The sequence below is a fragment of the Chlorocebus sabaeus genome, chromosome 22, assembly GCF_047675955.1.
Source record: "Chlorocebus sabaeus isolate Y175 chromosome 22, mChlSab1.0.hap1, whole genome shotgun sequence".
Lineage (NCBI taxonomy): Eukaryota > Metazoa > Chordata > Mammalia > Primates > Cercopithecidae > Chlorocebus > Chlorocebus sabaeus.
This window is the reverse complement of record NC_132925.1, coordinates 16,808,448-16,830,438: the sequence shown is the minus strand read 5'-3', so window position 1 is coordinate 16,830,438 and position 21,991 is coordinate 16,808,448. Positions and strand designations below refer to the sequence as shown.

Sequence of the window (21,991 nt, the reverse complement as noted above, 5' to 3'; positions counted from 1 at the left end):
TCAGACCTAGTAATGTGAATAAAAAATAATAATTCAGAGGTTATACCTTAAATAAAATATAAATAAAGTAGAATTGTAAATAATTTGATATTTTATAGTTCTTTCTAGGAAAATTGGGGAAAATTTTTCAGAATTGGTGTTTCACATCTCCCATGCAGCGATACTTCTTTTTGTTGGCTTCTTAAACTAAAAATCAAGATTATGATAAGAAATGCCCTGTTCAACAAATTTTGTATATTGTATTTGCATCTGGACATGGAGTGATATTGCTTACCATGAAGTATCACTTATATCATTCCAACTGAAATCAGAGTGTGAATAATGTAAGTACAGTAAACTAGCTGATCAAATTCAGAATTTTATTTAAAAATGAAACAAAATACTTACCCATTTACCTTTCAGTAAGATATAGTTTGGTTAAGAAGAAAAATGTGTGAGAGAGTGAGAGATAGCTAATTTAGTTACATCAAAATTCCTGAGATTTCAAAACCTCTTTTTGACCCATTCACCTTCTTACAGCTTAGTATTGCCCTTCTACTTGTCGGTTTAGAATTAGCTGTCAAATTGTTCTGGTTATATGCCAGTCTTTATTTTCATTTTTAAACAGTTACATGTTAAGTGAAATGTGGAGTAAAAAATGGCTCAGACAAATCTGCACGTGAGTTCTTTACTCTGTCACTAATTAGACAGATGACATAGATTTTTATTATTTTCTGAGTTTTATTTTCTTTAAAGTGGAAATGACAAAATCTGCTCTATAACCTGGTTGTTGATCAAATTTAATGAATTAATGGATAAAGCACATAGCACACACTAGGTGCTCAACAAATACATTTCCCTCTACCAAACTGTCCCTTTTAAGTAAGAAAATGTAATATTCTTATTTATCAATTTTAAAATTAATTTAACACAAAAATGTAATATTCTCATTTATCAATTTTAAAATTAATTTAACACAATAAATATATGTTACACAGCAGAGTGAATAAATATTACAACAAATTAATGACTGATGGTACTCTCATTTCTAAATTTAATAAATTTTAAAATGTCTTGATGTGTTTTCTAAGCACTAAAAAACCACTTTTTATCTGTATTACAATGTTCATATCAGATGCCACTAGAGGGACTTGTATTATCAGAAGTGTCTTTCAGAAGCATCAGTTGAAAATGTAGAGGAAAATTTATTAAAGTGGAAATGCCAGATAGTGATTTCTATATTTAAGATTTCAACATGTTATGAAAAATGAAACTATTGTTCTGCATTAATTTATTTCACTTTTAAATACTTTATTTCACAGTAAATAGTATTATTGAGTAAAATATTTTTCACTTAATTTTAAGCCATTGAAATAATGCTTTTTTGGACATAACACCAAAAACACAAGCAACAAGAGTAAAAATAAACCAATGAGAATATATCTACCCAATAAAAGAAACAACCCAATATATTCTACCCAATAAAGGAAACAACTAACAAAATGAAAAGGCAGTCCATGGAATGGGAGAAAATATTTTCAAATAATTTATCTCATAAAGGTTCACTAACATATGTAGGAAACTCATACAACTCAACAGCAAGTAACTAAAAAATTCCAATTAAATAATGTGCAAATGACCTGAAAAGGAATTTTTCTATGAAAACATACAGAGGACCAGTAGGCATATGAAAAGCTACTCAACATCACTAATTATCATTGAAGTGCAAATTTAAACCACAATGAGATATCAGCTTACACCTGTAAGGATGACTATTATCAGTAGAATGAAAAATAAGTGTTGGTGAGGATGGAGAGAAAAGGTAACACTCATCCATGTTGGTGGGAATGTAAATTAATACAGCCATTATAGAAAGCATTATGGAGATCCCTCAAAAAACTAAAAATAGAAACACCATATATATGATCTAGCAATCCCACTATGGGGTATATATCAAAAGGATATGAAATCAGTATGTTAAGAGATAATTTCACTCCCATGTTCATTGCACATTTACAGTGGCCAAGGTGTGGAATCAATCTAAGTGTCCATCAATGGATAAGTGGATAAAGAAAAAATGGTATATACACACAACGGAATATTCTGCAGCCTTCAAAAAGAAGAAAATCCTACCATTTGAGATGATATGAATGAAGCTGGAAGATGTTGTGCTAAGTGAAAAAAAGTCAGACACAGAAAGACAAATACGGCCTGATCTCACTTACATGTGGAGTCTAAAAAAGTTCTCTTAATAGAAACAGAGAGTAGAAGGGTGAATCTAAGGGGCTGGGAGTTTTGGGTTGGAGGTGGGGGTGGTGGAATGAGAAGATGTTATTCAAATGAACAAACTTTTGGTCATAAAATAAGTTCTGGAGACCTAATATACAGCATGGTGCCTTTAGTTAATAATGCATACTTGGAATATTCAAAGAGAATAGATCTCAAGTATTCTCATCACCCACACATGGAGTTAACAATGAGAAGTGAAGGATGTATTAATTGGCTTTCTGGTAGTAATCATTTCATAATGTATATACAGATCAAAACATCACATTTTACACCTTAAATATATATAATTTTTATTTGTTAATTATGCCTCTAAAAAGCTGGAAAAGATAATGTATGAAGAAATAATATTTCAATAGTTTGTGTTTGTGTTGTTACAAAAGGAACTCTTTAAAGTGTCTCAGGTAGCTTTGCCTTATTTTGTCAGTTTTGTGGCATTGCATTGTCAAAATAAACTCTTCACATGTTTGCACAGTTGCTTAAATGAAGACTAAATCAGCAGCTCTCTTAAAATTACATTTAATGCATGGCATTCCCAGTAATACTTTGATCTCAAGTTGTTATCCAATGCAATTGATTACATATTTATTAAGCATCTACTACATTGAAGGGACTCTGCTCTAGATACAAAGATGAGGAGAGGCACAAGATATGGTCTGTGTTATTATAAAAATGACAATTTCCTACATAAGCATATCACTTGGGACACAAGAAGGAGATGACACACTCAAATTAGGATAAACTAATGTTTAATTCACAAAGCTGCTTATTAGAAAGTAGTGGGCTAATACAGGGGAATCTCCGAGTGAGTAACTCAAGATTACAGTGAGGAATAAAGGAAGCAACTGCAGAAAGTTTTGGTAGAGGCTTATGGAGAGGACTGTCTGGAGAGCAGCAGTGACCTCAGGTCAGAGAAGACAGCTGACCTGAGATGACCTCACATGGCAGAAACTAGGAGGATAAATACCTTACTTTGCTTTCTTTTCCTTCCTTATCTGCCAGCACTCCCCATGAGGGAGCTCACTGATGGAAAGTTTCAGTACAGAGGTCGGTGAAACCACAGGGACAAAGAGAAAGTGTTAGGCAAGGAAATAAAGACCAAACTGCTGTACAAAACAATATTTTTAATTCTAAGCATAGGTGTAAGTAACTTTATGTGAGAGTTTAGATTTTTAAGAAAATCAATTATGTATTTCGAAGAGCTAAGAAAACTTGAAGAAATGGCATGGCATGTGAGACAGCTGAGTGGTAAGGTATAAATTGTTTAGAACAAACAGAAGTGATGTAAAAATTATAGTTTTGTTTGTTGGGAAAATATTTTGGAGTGAGAAAACAGCTGGGCTTATTACATGTTTTCTACAAAAATGTGTGTGTGTATGTGTTTTACTTTTTCAATGTAATTAAAAAGGGAAAATCTAAAATAATCTTACTATCATGAACTTAATTTTTTTGATAATTTCTTTTTCAGTTTGTGTTTTTGTGTAGTAACACACACAAAAAGAGAAAGGACATTAAAATAAGACATAGGGCCCACATGAAGAGTGTTTGATTTTCCTTTTAAACTATTTTTGTTTTTAAAAATAATGTTTATTCAAAAGTTTACTCCAAGAAAAAAATGTATGAAAATTACACCGTTAAACCCGGCACCTTAGACCAAATCACAACCCTGTCTTCAATTCCCCTTCACTCCAAGCCTCTTTCCAATTCTCTTTCCTGACTAGAAGATCAGTCAAATGCTCATGGGGTCAGCACCATGCCATATTCCCAGCAGAGCCACTGTATACCTTTCTTTAAGAGTTGCATGCCACCCCTTCCCCCACCCCCACCCCCAACTCCTTGTTCTAAAGGATTTAACACATTAGGAAGTTCATTTGGAAATATCAGCCAAAAGGAGTGGGATGGGGGCAAGCCACCCTTCACTTGAAATATCCTTTTCCTGCCCAGTCCTGGGCAAGGGTTACAGAAAAGGCTAGCTGCCAGCTTTCCATGAGTCCACTGGAAGCTCTAAGCCCAGCCCCACCCAGGGGCAGCTCCTGCAAAGGCTGGGTGCTTGGTGCTGCCTCCTCAACTTTCTTGGTGACCACACAATAATGGAGACCTCCGGGGTACAAGAAACACAGATCCCTGAGCTACGTGGCAGGAAAGAGAGATGTTCAGGGAAACCAGTTAGGCCTTCACATGGAAGTTTGAGTCAGAGATGGTGGTTTTGCGGTGATTCAGACAAATTAGGTTAGTTTAGCAAAGCTCTGAAGTTGCAGAAGCTTCTCCCATGGACTCCTGATTGAACTCAGGACAATAGAGATGAGTACAAAGTCAGATTAAGTCTTGGAGAGATGCAGGCTGGTCTCCTGCCACAAGGCCTTGGGACTGGCCCAGACAGATACTGCTAAGTACCCCGCAAGGGAAGAAGTCACCATAAGCAGTGACTGGGTGGAAAATAGGGAAAAAAGCAACCACCAAGTCGTTTTTGGCATTTTAACATGAAGACAATGACAAGTGGTAACAAAAAAGCAATAAATAACTTGAAAAGACCAATATTTAACTTGCCCATCCACCCAAGTCTCACACTTAATTTCTATTCCCATCTCCCCGAAAAGCACCACTGAACTAATTAATTATTGTAAAGCACCCAAACGAGTCCAAATCCTCTTGAAACAAGGACCCTCCAGCCAGAGCTGTTGCCTTTCTTGAGCTCAAGTGAGTGGAGGGTTCCGGAAAGGGCACCTTGTAACTAATGCTGCACAGCACACACTGTGCCAAGCTCCAGCACAGGGCACTTGACTGGGACACAGGTAGTGGTCACAGCATCAGTGCTGACACGCGAGGAAGGGGACTCTTCAATAATCCCAACTATGTGGTACCACAGCCAAGCAAAGGAGACTAAAGACAGCTGAGTGAAGAGCACTACTCCCAGTCTCAGAAAGAGGCTGGCCAGTACTAGTGTCTGGGTCGGGGGAGAGAAAGAAAGACTGAAGCTTAAAGGCAATAAAGGCTGTTAGATAAAGGGCTGATCTTTCTTGTAAGGACCAGAGAATGCACTTGACCGCTGGCTGATCAATGTCTAACTGGCAACTGCTGTGACAGGCTCTGGCTGGACAGGGGACTATAAAGACTTTGGTTTCTGGTCCCGGTAGGCCAATTGCCCGAATGTTGGCAACAAAGCCCCAGCTGCTGATGCTGTTATGCAATGATGCTGCTCTTCTGACAAGCCAGCTCCAGATTCTCCAGACACAGAGGTTCCGCCCTGCTTTTGGGTACATGGTAGACTCACAAGAGGTGTTGGCCCCTCAGAAAAACAGACCACCCACTTCACTGTCAGCAAAGGAGCAGGTGTAGCCATCATAACCAGCATAGATCTGGGGCACCGCACGCCCAGGGAAGTCAAACAGCTTCACCTGGTGAGGGGGAACAGTCTCAACTTTCTGCTCTACATGGCCCAGCCAGCCATAGCCAATGAAGCCCTGAGAAGGCTTGCTTCTGGGAGTCCAGAACCAGCGTGTGGTTAGTGCCACAGGCTGTGTCTCATTCAACTGTTTGGTACAGACAGAATCTGCCCATCTTTTGTTTTCTGGATGAAGACAGCCAATCACAGGGGCACCAGTTTGCAGTCATACTCTAATGGCTACATCAGGGTGATGAACTTCCCATCCAATTGTGTCCCAGCTGACCACATTTAGGGCACCCAAAGGAACAGAGGTTTCCTTTGCAGTCCATTATCACACTGAATTCAGTTCCACAGGCCATTTTGGTAACGGGGCTGGCCTTTGTACCTTGTCTGTGCCGAGCTGTGGACAGCATAGGTCTGGTTGCCAAGGCCCAGCTAAGCCATCTTGTTCTCCCCAAATGTGAACAAGGAGCTGGTTTCTGTCAAGGTCAGTGTGTGGTTCTGCCCACATGCTGCTGGCAGGATCACTTCGTGACTGAAACCTTTGATGAGTCTGGGGGCTTCCACTCTCTTGGTGTTGTCATGTCCCAGATGCCCCTTCCCTTGTCCACGGCAGCTCCACGGCTTCTCTTGCATGGTAATGAGGAGGCTGTGAGCAGCACACTGATCAGAAACCACTGTCCACACCTGGACCCTACCAGGTACCCATATGTCTGAGGCCCCTCACAAATTCTGACTTAGATTGCCGTAAGCAACTTTTGCTGTTTAGGAACTTCCTTTCAACCAATCAAGTCCCAGTTGGCTGCCCTCCAAATCAAAAGTTGCCCGTTGTACTTCGACCCTTCAAGTTTGACGTGTTTCTTGGTGTACTTAGGCTGAGTAATGACCATGGTCACGCTGCCCCGCCTTGCCCGCCACTGCTGGTCTTGCTGCATGCCTGATCCCGTCCCCACCGGGGGCCCAGTGGAGCTCCAGACTGTCCTTAAGGTCTTTGCTGCTGTCCTTGCAGCCGCTGCTGTCCTTGCAGTCGCTGCTGTTGCAGTGCTTCCGCCGCTTGCGCCTCCTGCTGGAGGGGCCCGCTTTATTTCCTGGGCCCAGCGCAGGCAGAGCTGTTGCCCGAGGGAGGCTCCTGCCAGGCTGCAGCCCTGGCCTTCTTCCTGGATACGGTCATGACTGGAGGGAGAAATCTAAACTATTTTGTATTAATTTTCTCAAAAGAATATATGTAATTTAAAATGTCAAACAACATTAAAGGCTAACAATGAAAATAACAGTAAAAACAAACAACAATGATGTGATCATGCTCTCCTATCATGTTCCATCCCAAAGGCACATAGTCATCACTTAGGGAGCTGCTCACAATATTTACCTCCATATATTTATGCTTTGAAGAAACCTACATATACAATGCTTGCAAATTACATGAAAGGAATTATATACATGCTGCTTTACGTATTGATGTCATCTTTCTTTTATTTTTGTATTTTCTGTATCTCTGTTTCTTTTTTTCCCTTAAAAATTTTTGTCTTACCTCCCCTAAAATCTTCCACCTACTCCAATAAAAACCCCTGTCCTTCCCTCCTTAGCTTCTCTCCAGCCCATGACCAAGCTCTAACCCATGCTAAAGAACCAAGGTTTGTTCCTTCCTTTTCTTCTTTTGAGTTATGTAACTCTCTACACGTTTGTATGTATTTATATGGTATACATATATATGGAATATTTTGGTCATATTTTGATTTTTGTTTAAAACATGAAGATATTTCACACTGTACCCTGCATCTTTCTATTTTCACTCAATAACACCTGATGGAATTACTACAAATCATTTGGAATAATCATTCATTTAAATAGCTTAATACTGTTGCATTTTTGAAATATGTCATTGTTTATTTAACTATTCTCTCATTGAAGGACATTCACTTTGCAAATTTTTGTCAGTATGAAAAATTCTACTCTCTATGTCTTTACATATATATCCAGATGTACTGCTGGTTTTACAGCAATATAGTAGTTTCCATTTATATGATATATAGAGAGTTTGAACAGGATTGTCATTAACCTTTTGGTGAAAAAGTCTACTGCTATCTTGCTTAGGTGTTTACTACACATATTTTCAGCATAATCAACTGTCATTTTGGTATTGTCAGTGTAATCATATGTGTTTTCTCTTAATTTGTTGATAAAATAACTCTATTGATAAATTCCCTACCATTTTAAGATGTTTGAATTGCTGTTATAAACAGCTCATCTCAGTCACAATTCTTCCTTGCAAATAGCAGATCCACTTTTGAAAAGTTTAAGCAGAAAGAAAATAAACTTATTGTATTGTATTAGCAATTCAGTAAGTTTCCAGTGGAGTTCAGAGCCTTTCAGACTGAAAAATGCACCAATTTCATCAACATTCTGCTTGCAGGTGTGAGTCCAATGAAGCTGGGCACAGATATGGAAGGAAATAAACAATATTCTGATGACACTGAACAAAGAGACTTTCTTTCAGGAGTTTAGCCACTTTAGGTTTTACAACTTAAAGTCTCTTTCTCCTTCTCCCACAACAAAGTGAAATTTGTATGCTTACGCCTTCTCTTATGAATCAAAGATTCCTAAAGGTGGAAGCCAGGGAGGCTGGTAGAAAAGCTCTGTATTCTAAGTGGAGATTTGAGCTATTGACTGTGTGAAGTTACCAGAATAGAAGACAAGTGTGCCAAAGGAGTTGGCTGCTACTGCTATGACAATTGTCTGTGAGAGTTTTAGAATGATATTATTTTCATAAATTACTATATTCAGTTTACTAATATTTTACTTGATATTTGGCTAACTGATGAGATTAGTAGTTTTATTTTTATACCATTATAATTTAGTTTTGTAATTGGAGTCATACTACTTTGGAATTAAAATAATATTGGCTTGTTAAAGTGATATTGTTCTCATGCATGTAATCCCAGCACTTTGGGAGGCTGAGGTGGGTGGATCACCTGAGGTCAGGAGTTCGAGACCAGCCTTGCCAACATAGTGAAGCCCCGTCTCTACTAAAAATACAAAAATTAGCTGGGCATGGTGGTGGGCACCTGTAATCCCAGTTACTTGGAAGGCTGAGGCAGGAGAATCACCTGAACCTAGGACGCAGAGATTGCAGTGAGCCAAGATCACACCATTGCTCTCCAGCCTCCTGGGTGACAGAGTGAGACTCCATCTTTAAAAAGAAAGAAAGAAAGAAAGAAAGAAAGAAAGAAAGAAAGAAAGAAAGAAAGAAAGAAAGAAAGAAAGAAAGAAAGAAAGAAAGAAAGAAAGAAAGAAAGAAAGAAAGAAAGAAAGAAAGAAAGAAAGAAAGAGCTATTATCACGTAATCTTTGGGGTGTCACTTTTCTGGCCACAAACCTCTGTGGCCAGTGGCACCTCTGCCCAGATTCTTGTCCTGCATCCAGGAAAAATGAGATATGCAGACAAGTGGAGGGTGAGCAAGATAAGGAGAAGATTTGTTGAGTGTTAGAAGAGCTAAGAGGAGACCCACAGTAGTTAGCTCTTCTCTGTAGGCAGGTCATCTTGACATCTGCAGCTCTCAGCAGAGAGGAGGCCTGGAGAGGGTGGCTCCTTTCTGCAGTCAGGTTGTCCAGATGTTTGCAGGTCTCAACAGAGAGGAAGCTCTGGAGAGGGTGGCTCCTCTCTGCTGCTGATCATTCCAATGCCTTCCCAGCTTCTAGCAGAGAGGAGGCCCTGGAGTGGGTTGCTCTTCTCTGTAGCTAGTAGTCCTGACATCTCTGCAGGTCTCTGAAGCTCTCAGCAGGGAGGGTAGCTCCTCTCTGTAGCTGGTCCTGTCATCTGCTGAGCTCTGGCTGAGCCTAGGGCTTTTATGGGCCTCTGATGGGAGGAAGTGCATGCCGATTGGTCCATGGAAGGCAATGGACTGGTGGCAAAGGCACCACAAGTTCCCACTCTGGTTGTGGGACTAGCAGCCTGCCCCCAGCCTTCAGACCCTCCTTGGCCTGAAAGTAGGGTCTCACTGGGGACCCTCCCCCTTCTGCCTAGGAATCTCCTTCCTGCTGCCTTTATGGTGCCAAGGTACACCAGACTTTGCTCCTAGATTAGAGCATGCCCTTGAGCAAGCACTTCTGAGCCTGCAAAAGCAGGGGTGAGGGGGGCAGCCCTGGCTCCTGTCTGCTCTGTGGAGTAGGAAGTTCAAGTCTGCAGCCATGGTTTGCATGGCTGCAGCTGCCCAATGAGGGCAGGGTTCTGCCTGCTCTTGGTCTCCCAGTAGCACTGGGAGGTTTGGATCTGCAGCCATAACTTGGGTGGCTGTAGCCCTGCTCAGAAGGGTGGGGCTTCTGCCTGCTCTGTGGATTGTGAAGCCTGGATGTGCAGCCAGGGTTTGGGTGGCTGTGGCAGCACCTAGCACCCGGGGAGCTGCTTCTACCCCAGCTTGGAAGAGGTGGGGCTCCTGCTTGTCCCCAGCTCCTGCTGGTTCCATGGAGCATGCAGCCCTGGCCTCCCTGCTGCACTTACTGTGATGGCAGCAGCAGGCCATCTGGAGCCACCACTGCCATCAGTATTTAAAATAATATAGAGATATTTGTTACAGAAGTTTAGAGAGATATCAACAATTAAAACTTTCTTTTTTAAAAAGAAGTTTGAATTTCTGTCTGTGTGTTTTGTACTTTAATCTTCTTAAAAATTACTGTTAAATTTTTGTTCAAGTGTCTCTATCTTTTCAACAGTTTTATTTTATTGTCATTATATTTGATATGATCCTAATGGATTTTTTTTTTTCCTCTAGATGTTGGACCTTCTTGGGTGTGATGCTGTTTCACAGTAATTTCTGATTTTATTTTTCTATCAAACTTTAAGCTAAAATTTTCAGTGTACTATCTTAATTAAGGGGAAAAATTTAGGCAGTTTTGAGTACTTCCTCGATTCTTTCAGCCATTAGAGAATTTTTTTTATTAAATACCGTCATATTTCATTAGAAAGTTCCATATAAAACTACTTTTAACAGATTTGTGGTTTTCTATTGATGCACATATTTGCAAAAATAATTTCATGGTGAATTTTTATGCCACTCATTTAAATTTAAGCCCTCTTTCTGATATCTGCTCTGCAGAACAAACTCAATGAAAGGGTATATTCTTGATTGGCCTTTAAAAAAATGTATGTTTTCATTCCTCGGTTTTCACCACTAAGAACTGCAACAGATTCAATAGGATGTTATTATATGTTTAGTCATATTAAGATTCCAATACAAGTACCACTGCATTGTAAGAGAATGTTGTATCTATACTCATGGATAATTTAGAAATAAATTCTAGTTTAGTTCTTTGCCAGAGACAGTAAAAGTTATAAGAAAAAATTATTTGCATGCACAATATCTGAGCTAACTTGCATTTAATAGTAAGAAGATCAATTAATTCTCAGTGACACAAGTGTTTGTGTGAAGAATGCTGTAGTACAAAACAAATTTGAGATTTAATAGGTTCGATCTTCAAAGACAAGATCAATATAGATCTGAGTCCACCAGTCCTCCTAAGAATACTAATGTATCTCTACTACTATAAACTCTAATATTCCAAAGGAAAGACTAATTTAAGGAATACATTAAAAAAAAAACTACTGGAAAATCAGTCAAAAATATTAAATACGAACTGTTATAGCCAAGAGGAACCTGAAGAGAAAAGACAACTCAATGTAGTGAAGGCATCCTGGATGGGATCCTGGAATAGAAAAAAGACAGTAGGTAAAAACTAAGAATACCTGAATAATGTATAGACTTTAATAATAATGTAACAAAGCTGGTTTCTTAATTGTAATAAATGTACTACACTAATATAAGTTGTTTATAATAGGGAAAACTGTTACAATTTTTTTTACAATCTAAAACTGTTCTAATATTTAAAAATATGAAAAACAAATTGACCAGCTTTGAAACTTCAATAATACAACTTTTTCTTCCAATGCTTACTGTGATATTAAGTTAAAAACTTTTGGAAATTGGGTTTAGTCTTTTAAGATTTAGAGTTCTAAAAGATAAGTTACAATTTCATTGTATTGAATTGTCCAGAATCTGAGAAAATTAGTAGAGAATCATTTTACCATTGCGTTACTAGAAGAAAGTCAATGCCAATCATTAAAATTATGCAGACATTATACTTTTGGAAGACATTCTTATGAGAGGACTAACGTAACAGATTTATGGAAATATACTTGAATTTAAAGAGATTCCCTTAGAAAATAAATTCAAATATATGAATCCCTCTTTCATACTTGAACTGTTAACAACCTAAGTGTAAATGAATTTTCCGTATATACTTTCCTGTCTTACAGAGTTCATTATACAATTTTACTATAGGGAAATTAGAAATTGTTCATTAAAAGGCTGAATTAGAATAATAAAGCAAAATAAACACTTGACTATAAATTTTAAGAGGAGTTATAATTCATCAATGAATGCTGAGTTCCTGATACTATTTCTATGTTTGATAGGGCATCTCTAAGATTCACAAGAAATGTAACAGTGTATTAAACAAAGTACAACTCTATCCATCAAACATCTAGCTATGCGTTTAAAATATGCTTATTCCCTGTTTACATTGGTTATGTTTTTCGCTTCATTACACTGACTAATGAGATTTCAAATATCTAATACCTTAGAAAATGTACAGCTAAATCCATTTTAGACATTAAATATGGAAATAGCTAAATAATAAATTTCTGTCATATAGGAAGTGTTTACTTGGTGTTAGACATGATGCTAAGTGCCTTATATGCAAGACATAGTTAATCCTTAAAAATCCTATGAAATAGTGAATATTAACCCTCTTTTAGAGGTAAAGGAAGTTGCAGTTTTGGGGATCACAGTAATCAGGAATCATTGATTAACGGTAGGAATATGTGAGAGGTCCATAAGGCAAGACAGTATAGATTCACTTCTCAGATCGTAAGGATGTTTATAAGAATTACAGTTACATGTGCATTTACCTCAGGGGCAGACTTTTGACCAATACATTTCAGCGTGTGCATTCTGCCATTGACAGAGATATGTTGCTACATCATTGTTCACTCATCTTATTGTGCGTTATATCTGTAGAATAAGAGTTGTCAACAGTACATAATGTACTGAATTATAAATGAACAAATAATTTCTATTATTAAGCATAGTATTGCTATTTGATATTACACAACAAAATGAAGTAAATTAGTTACTTCCCTAATATAATTCTGTAAACTACTTTCCTCACATAATAATATATCATGGATATTATGGATAATAATTTTCTAAATACATGGTGTTATCAAGACAAATGAAACATTTAACTTAATATTGATGTCTTACACATTGAACCATTTTGGGGCTATATATGTTGCTTAAATGTTTTGTCATGTATAATTACTTTTCTGTGAAATTAAAATAGCTTTTGTATAATATTACTTAGCATATAAATAGACTATTTTTGAAGTGAAAGATGGTAAAATAACCTTGCCACTTAAACATTTTAAAGGATATCTTAACTATTATATAAGAGTAAAACCTCTTGAAAGATAAGGCAGAATAAAGTAATTCTTTAATCAAATCCCTCAGAAACATAGTAACACTAATGTGTTAAAATGAGTTTTCATAATATGTTCAAAAAATGTCTGCATCATGTAAGTCTTATCTCATCAATAGAGAGAAATCTGTCATTTTGTTCCATAGTTGAATAATACTTTATATCATGAATGCTCTACAGTTCATCCAACCATTTTTTTGTAAATGGATATATAGGACATTATTTTTTGAAAGCTACTAAAATTCCTAATAAAACTCAGTTGTAAAACAATACATTGATTTTATCTTTAAACTTTTAATTATCTGTATTTTTATGGTATATTCAAGATTTTTATTCCTTAGCTAGTTTTAATAATTTGTACTTTCCCCATACATGATAAATATCACCTGGATTTTCTCTGTTTTTAAATTGAGAATCTAGTTATTAGTCTTTCATTATTTTTAAAAGCTCCTTTATGAGGTTTCTAGCAATATTTCCTTTCTCTTTCTACACACACATACATACGTAAGTAAATGAGTTTGCATTCTTATGCCTGTATATCTATATCTATATCTATATCTATATCTATATCTATAATCTATATCTATCTATTTGTGTGTGTGTGCGTTTCTGTGTGTGTGTGTGCGTGTGACAGAGTCTCACTCTGTCGCCCAGGCTGGAGTGCAGTGGCGCGATCTCAGCTCACTGGAACCTCTGCCTCCCGGGTTCAAGCAACTCTCTGCCTCAGCCTCCAGAGTAGCTGGGATTACAAGTGCCCGCCCCCATGTCCGGCAAAGTTTTTTGTATTTTTAGAGATGGAGTTTCACCATCTTGGCCAGGCTGGTCTTGAACGCTTGACCTCGTGATCCACCTGCCTTGATCTCCCAAAGTGCTGGGATTACAAGAGTGAGCCACCGCGCCCAGGCGTGTGCCTGTATATTTTTAATTTGACTATCTTTTTATCCTCTAATCAATCTACACTTGGTTATTTATTATATTGGTAATATTAAAATATGTATTTAGTTTCTCTTTCTAGATATTTTCATTTAGTTAATTCCATCATTATTAATTTCCTTTTCTTATTTTTGGTTTAACTTCTTTCTTTTTCATTTATTTTAGTGCGTTGACTTCCTGCCGTTAAATTTTCATTCCAGGCATCAGCAAGGAGAAAGGGAGAAGGCAAAATAGGCACACCTACCAGCTTGGTCAAGAAACCATTTTAGTAGCCTTCCAGTCATCAGATAGAAAACTTCCATATATATGGATTGCCTAGCATGTGATCACACAGCTCTTCTCTCTGCAAGACATAACAGAGAATGTCACTTTTGTTTGAATGCATTGCTGGTATGAATAAAATTGGATTTCTACTACTGAGGAAAAGAAATAATGTGAGTATTGGGTAATTACACTTTCTGCTGCATCCCCTTCTCCTAGATGTGAAAGCTAAAATGCTTTTACTCCTTTTCCATTCCTCATAGTTTCAAGACCCTGGATTTCACTAAAACCTGTTTTTAAGCTTTTCCTGAGTTTGTCTAACTTTTTTTTTTTTTTTTTTTTGAGACGGAGTCTGGCTCTGTCACCCAGGCTGGAGTGCAGTGGCGGGATCTCTGCTCACCGCAAGCTCCGCCTCCCGGGTTTACGCCATTCTCCTGCCTCAGCCTCCCGAGTAGCTGGGACTACAGGCGCCCGCCACCTCGCCCGGCTAGTTTTTTGTACTTTTTAGTAGAGACGGGGTTTCACCGTGTTAGCCAGGATGGTCTCGATCTCCTGACCTCGTGATCCGCCCGTCTCGGCCTCCCAAAGTGCTGGGATTACAGGCTTGAGCCACCGCGCCCGGCCAAGTTTGTCTAACTTTTAAAGAAACTTTATTTTAAAGCACTGTTACAATTTCCCAATCATAATAGCATTATCCATTTCGAGTCAATTATATAAATTGCAGAGACACTACCACCATTTCTCCACTATGATTTTTATCTTTTACAATATCTCAGTTCTGATTTAATTGTTGTTTGGTTATTGTATTTTCATGATTATTCTCCTCAGAACGCATTGCTGATATAGTTTCTGAATCCGTGTATTTCTGAAAATGTCATTCCTTTACTCTGATGGGTGAATAGTGACTTGAATCTGTCTCCTTTTGTCTCAGTAGATAATATTTCATTAACTGGCTAAGTTTTAATATTGTAAGTAAGACAGATATGAGCCAGATTCACTTTCCTTTGAAAATTACTTCCTTATAGAAGCTTATAAGACTTTCTATTTACTGTTGGAATTCAAAATATTCACCAGGATATGTCTAAATAAATGACCTTTTTTATTAATCCTCTCAGGGACTCAGGGAACCTTTTCAATCTTCAGGCATACATCTTTCTTCAAACAAAGAAATTTTCTTTATTTGTTTAAATATTACCTCTCTCTATCACTTTTTTATTTTATTTCAGGATTTCCTTTTATACACATTAAAATTCTCCTATCTTTGCTTTCCATAGCTCATCTTTTCACTGGTGATTGCCGTCATTTATGCTGTTTCTACATGTTTTGGAATTCTTTCAATAGATCTTCCTGGTCAACTTAACTTTCAATCATAACTATTATTTTTAGTTTAACTATGGAAACATTTAAGTTGAAAAGTTTTTTTCTTGTTTTTGTTCCACAAATTGTTTTATTCCTGATATACTTGACAGATCATATTTCTTTATTTATCTCATCTGACATTTCCATAAGTTCTACTTCTTGTGAAATTGTTCTTCTTTTTTTACTTCTCTGTTTTTGCATCTTCTGGCTTCCTTCGATTGCTCATGCTTTCAAACACAATATCACATGCAATAATAATTCCTGCTAGGACACGTTGGACACTACAGGAACTGGGAGCAACTGAGCCCACCATGGCAGATAACACTGATGACTCGCCAGGATTTTTAAGCATCTCACTCATGGTAGCAAGTCAGTTGGAAACTTCCCTTGTGACACTCAAAATTCCCAATTAGTTTAATAATATAAGAAAAGTGCAGGCCCTAAAGGTCAAATCAAACCTATTCTAGATTGCTTGAGAGATATCTTGACCTGCGATACATAGCATTCATCCTATTTCTGATAAGAACCCATGTTCTTTTGCTTGTTTGCTGTCTCTCTCTCTCTCTCTTTTTTAATAGAAAATATTCTTTCCACTTCTGAGTCTATGTAGTCTGGAAGAAAATGACCCCACACCAACTTTCATGCGAGGGTGTTTGACTGAATCCATAGTCATCAGCACATTCTCTTCTAGGTGGCTCTGTTGATTGACTCAAATAATGGTCACCAAGCTGAGTATAGTCTGTTGAGGAAGAAGACATTTACAGAAGGAGAAATTTACTCTCTTTTGAATTTATATTTGAGAGGAAAGATCTGCAATGCCTGGAAGTCCTCTTTGCACTACACATAGCTTTGTAAATCAGCACAGAGGAGAAAAGAGCTGAAACACAGGCAGAGTTTATGTTCCTGAGAAGCAGGTTGCCTGAAGCCTTGTATGTAATCTGAATTTTTCAGTTATGTGAAAAAATAAATGTATCTCTTTGCTAAGAAGTTTAAAAACTAATTTTTGAAATATCATAAGTAATGAATTTTTATAATCTGAATAAACTTGCATAACTCAAATGTATACCAAAAAAAAGAGAACATTACCATCACCTCAGAAGCTCCTTTCATGCTCCCTTCCAGTCAATCAGTGACATTCAAGGGAAACTACTGTCCTGTTGTTTAACACTATACATTAGTTTTGCCATTTTTGAATTATATATGAATAGAATATGTGAGCTTTTCGTTCTGAATTCTTTAGTTCAATATCTTGTTTTTGCAATGCATTAATGTTGTCATGTGTAGTTACAGCTTATTTATTCTTATTGATATAATGGATTCCATTTGTAAGTGTAACACAGTTTATTCATTTTTCTGCTGATAAGCTTTTTTTTAGTGAACATATGTATGCATTGCTGTTGGTGTATACCTGATCATGTAACTACCAGGTCAAAGGGTAGGCACATTTTCAGCTTTAGAGTATGCTGACAATTTTCCATAACATTTATGAGAATTCACGCTCTTACCAGCAATATACGAGAGTTCTATTTCTTCCACATATTTGCCGACACTGGTATTTTCGTTACAGACTTTTAAAATGTTCAGTTTTCTGTCACTTGTAATCTTTTTTTTTTTATTAAAAGCCTTCCTGTTTTATTAGTTTTCCTGCCCTGGCTGTTATTTTATGTTACAGAGGAAATTGAGAGGAAAGATAGCTCATTCATGTTAAACTCAAACCTCTATCTTTTTGGGAAATTTCAAGCACTCTATTCTTTTCAATATAAGCATAGAGAATACATATACATATATGTATATACACACACATACACGTATATACATATATATTTTAAAAATATACACATATATACATATATGTGTATCTATACGCATACATATACACTGTATCAAATACACACATATAAACACTCATTCAAATACACACACACATACATACACACATATTCACTGTATCTGATACTGTCCTCTCATTCCAAAGTTAAAGTAAATATACAAAGTTATGTTCCTATTTTTATTTTAGTTCTTAACCCGAAGCAATTAATCAAGTTGCGGAGTTCCATGGTCAATTGATGAAGTGAGGTTGTTTCATCAGTCATACATTGATCCTGTCCTATCTTTCTTTAGAAATAAATTTAGACTATATACTAATTCTTATATTTAAATAAGAAACTAAAAAGAAAAAAATTGTGTCATAACTGTTTCAGAAGCATGTGATACTAAAAATATTTTTTCTTCAGGTGTTGAAAATCAATGATATTATTCTAGTGTAATTTTTATTTCTTAAATTAAAGTGGCATTAATGATGTTGTAACTATTATAAAGTAACATGTATAGCATTATTGTTAAACATGTAAATGGGAAAGTAAATTTTAAATGTGTTGCCTACAACTGAGGTTAAAGGAATCTTTTTGGTAACTCTGTCCTCAAATCACTTTGGGACTTGGAAAACTTTTTAAAAGATATTCTGAATAAACAATGAACATAACATTGAAAAGGAAGCTTCTTGAGTCTTTAGTCTTCTTGTCTACTGCTGCAGAACAATTACGGGGGAACTGTACTCAGAAGAAATACTTCCTCAATCATGGTTGTTGCTAAGTGCATATCTGAGATCAACAGATAGAATAGTTACTAATTATCCCTTAAGAACTTAGATGCCGAGGAGATGTCAAGGACTTTTTCTCCTGGCCTTTTCAAGTACTGCTTATTCCTGTATCTCAGTTATAATACATACCAATCATCCTTACCATATCTTGGACTTAACTGATTTAATTTGTGGTGTTGATCACTTCCTAGAGATTTTCTAATAAAAGATAAAATTTTATCACATATTATAAGCTTTAAGATCTTGAAGAAAACGTGTTTGTGCAAGAAATAGGAGAATTGAGAGACTATAAAGCAATTTTAAAAATGTAATCCAAAAGCTTTCAAGGGGGAAGAAATAATAGCAAATTTCTAAATAATCGTGATTACCATCTAGATAGCTAAGCTCAGACCTCCTTCATGGCAAATTATGATATTTTCAGATAAACTATTATTTATTCATATTTATTTTAATCATGTTTGATATATAATTTTTAAGCTATAAGCTTTTTATTTTAACATATAATGTTGGATTTTCATTTGAGATTACAAACAATTGCCTTTACATTTTTAAAATTATGATGGCTGCTTTATATAGTTTGGATGCCTGTCCCCTCCAAATCTCATGTTGAAATGTAATCCCCAATGTTGGAGGTGGGGCCTAGCGGGAGGTGTTTGGGTCATGAGGGCAGATCCCTCATGAGGGCCTTAGTGCTGTCCTTGTGATAGGAAGTGAATTTTCATGAGATCTGGTTGTTTAAAAGTATGTGGCACCTCCCCTCTCTCTCTTGCTCTCACTCTTGCCACATAAAGCAGATGGCACATCCCCTTGCTTTCCCCCATGATTATAAGATTCCTGAAGCCCTCACTGACGCAGATGCTGGAGCTATGCTGGGAGAGCCTGCAGAACCACGAGCCACTTAAACCTCTTTTCTTTATAAATTACCCAGCCTCAGGTATTTCTTTATAGCAATACAAGAATGGCCTAACACAGTGTTACTACTGCTTGAAACCAGCCCATTATCCTTCCTTTCCCTGGCATGTTGGGAGCCTGTATTTCCACAGTACCTTGCTATTAGATAAGATCGTGTGCCTAATTATGGGCAACAGAATAAAAGCAGAAGTGACACTTCTCCAATTTTTCTCTTTCCTCACTTTAATTAGTGTGCCGGTCTCATGTTGAAATGCTGCAGCTATTAAATAAAAACAAACTAAGTCTTGGAGTCGTAGAGTACAATCAACCCAGAGAGTTATCTGGACTAGTAAAAACTTGTTGAAAACTCAAGAATTTAATTTTTGGTCATTTTAACTAATGAGATTTTGAGATTGTTTCAAGCTGCAATATACCTCACCCTGCCCTAATATGTAAGTCAATGCAAGTGCAGAATAACTAATACCTTTTTAAGAGTTCATTTTTTCCCTTCTATTGAGACTGTTATGTGAAGTACAGCACTTCTTCTAATTATTAGTAATATATCATTGTATTATTGATGATACGGTAGTCAAACTAACGAAAACTTTACTGTATTACGTTTCTTTAGTGGTTCACTAACTTTTATTATAGTTGAAATTTTGGAATAATTGAATTGACATCTATTTTAGCATTTTTTAATTGGATGAATAAAAGAAGTATCTTATGCTCCTGATGTGTAGAGGTACAAATAAAATATTCTAATATATATTTGATGTCAAAATTTTATTTCTAATTAATCAAAAACAATAAAAATCGTAATAGCTAACATTTGTTGAGTATGCTATATGCCGGGCCCTATTAACACTTTACACATACCATCTCATTTAACTCTACCCTATGAGGTAGGTACCATTACCCTGATCATATACATGGGGAAGCCAAGGCACACACATATTACTTTATTTAGTGAAGGTCAACCACTAAATGCCAAAAGCAGAATTTATACCCAGATTCCAGAGACTGAGATCTTATGTGCTATATTAAGTCTCTAAAGATAACTACTAAAAGCTTAATTATGTGAGAAATATCTAAGTAACTTCTTACTTGTATTTTTAAAATCAGTGTGCTTTATAGGTCAAGGCATGAAAAACAAGACTCAGATTTATTTACTCAGGTTACTTAAAAATCTAGGAAGACCTCTGACTTTAGGTAAAGCTTTTAAATTGAGACTGAAGAAATATGACTGGGCCTCAGATGTTTGCTCTCCAGTTCTTGGCTCTGTTGTCTCTTAGTTCCATTTTCAGGCAGGTTTTTCCTGGGATGAAAAAGGGATAGTCCAGGCCCCAGGCTGTTTCCTGTGAAATGAATGTCTATTCCAATGGCTTTCTCAGAAGAGGAAGGAAATTTTTCTCTCCTGGAAGCAACACTAAGGATATCCTTTGCTGCAGTTGTACTGTGACCTGCTGATAGGCTTAAGCCCTTCCTTCCCACCAGTCTCTAGAGCTGAGGGTGGAGACAATCTCATTCAAACTTTCTGGGTGAGAACTGAACAGGAGTGAATTTGTCAAAAGGAAATGTGAATATCAAGGATGGGACAGAAGAGAAGCCAATATCAGGGAAGAACTAACAATTGTCCATCCCAGCATCTTGCTTGTATTTTAAATTTTATTTTATCTTTCAACACTAAAAAAAGTTAAATTAATGGATAACCACTTTTTTAGTGTACTTCTAGACCCCTAGCTAGAAATTTCACTTCAATTTTATATTCATCGTTTACTCAAAACGTATTCTAAAACATTAAAAATGAATGAACATTTCACAATTTAAAGTGCCAGAAAAATACAAAACTTCAAAATAAACACCCATATGTGCATTTCTACAATGCTGTCATGTTGGCATTTAAATACAAGGATGGTGTTCTTGTATTTTAAGGATCTTGATTTCCGAAATTATTCAAACATAAAAAACAATCCAGCATAACCATGCCTAAAATAAATCTGAACAAGTGTAACAAAAAGTAAGCTACAGGTATCAAAACAAGTAGGTATGTTGTCTCTCTTCTCATAGGAACACAGTTTACAGAGGTAGTTATAGTACAAATATCAATTTCCAGTGTTATGTATCTTTAAACATAGTGATGAGGGAGTAAGAGAAAGAAAAAATAACAGAATAGTAACATCGATTGAATATCTGTTTCTTTCAGAACCTGCACTATGTAATATGATAGGCAAATTCACATGTATTATTTTATTATATCTTCACAGGAGCTCTTCAGAAGTTGATATGTCTTAGTGAGTTACACAGTCTGCCACAATGAACAAAACTGGACAGCTGTAGATCAAACATCTGAAAGCAAGTCTGTAGAAAACTGAAGTTCTTTTCAAGTCAGTTTATATGTTTAGCTAGCCATCTACTTGTATGCTTATTAACTACTTGTTTGGTTATTTGGTTTGTTATTTGGTCATAATCTAAAGAAATTTAGGAAAAAGGATTACTGAACTCTCATCCCTTTGAAATACATGGTAGTTGAGCTAAAATTAATTTTTATGTTGCTAATACTTGTAAACAATGAATATACACATTGTGTTCAGGATGTACAGGTGCATTAGTTTGACAAATATTAGAAAAGAATATCACAAGACTCTTGGGAAAAAATTGTGAAATTATATACGCTAATTTTATGGTTCATTTTCTAAAATGAATACTATTCTGTAGCAGTCAGCTCTTGTAACAATATTCCTGCATGACTAGCTATTCCAAAACTCA

General features: G+C 36.5%; 1 pseudogene; it reads right to left on the bottom strand.

Annotated features, from left to right (window-relative positions):
- Positions 1–5,368: 5,368 nt before the first annotated feature.
- LOC119625712 (protein RCC2 pseudogene) lies at positions 5,369–16,096 on the bottom strand (annotated as a pseudogene).
- Positions 16,097–21,991: the final 5,895 nt, after the last annotated feature.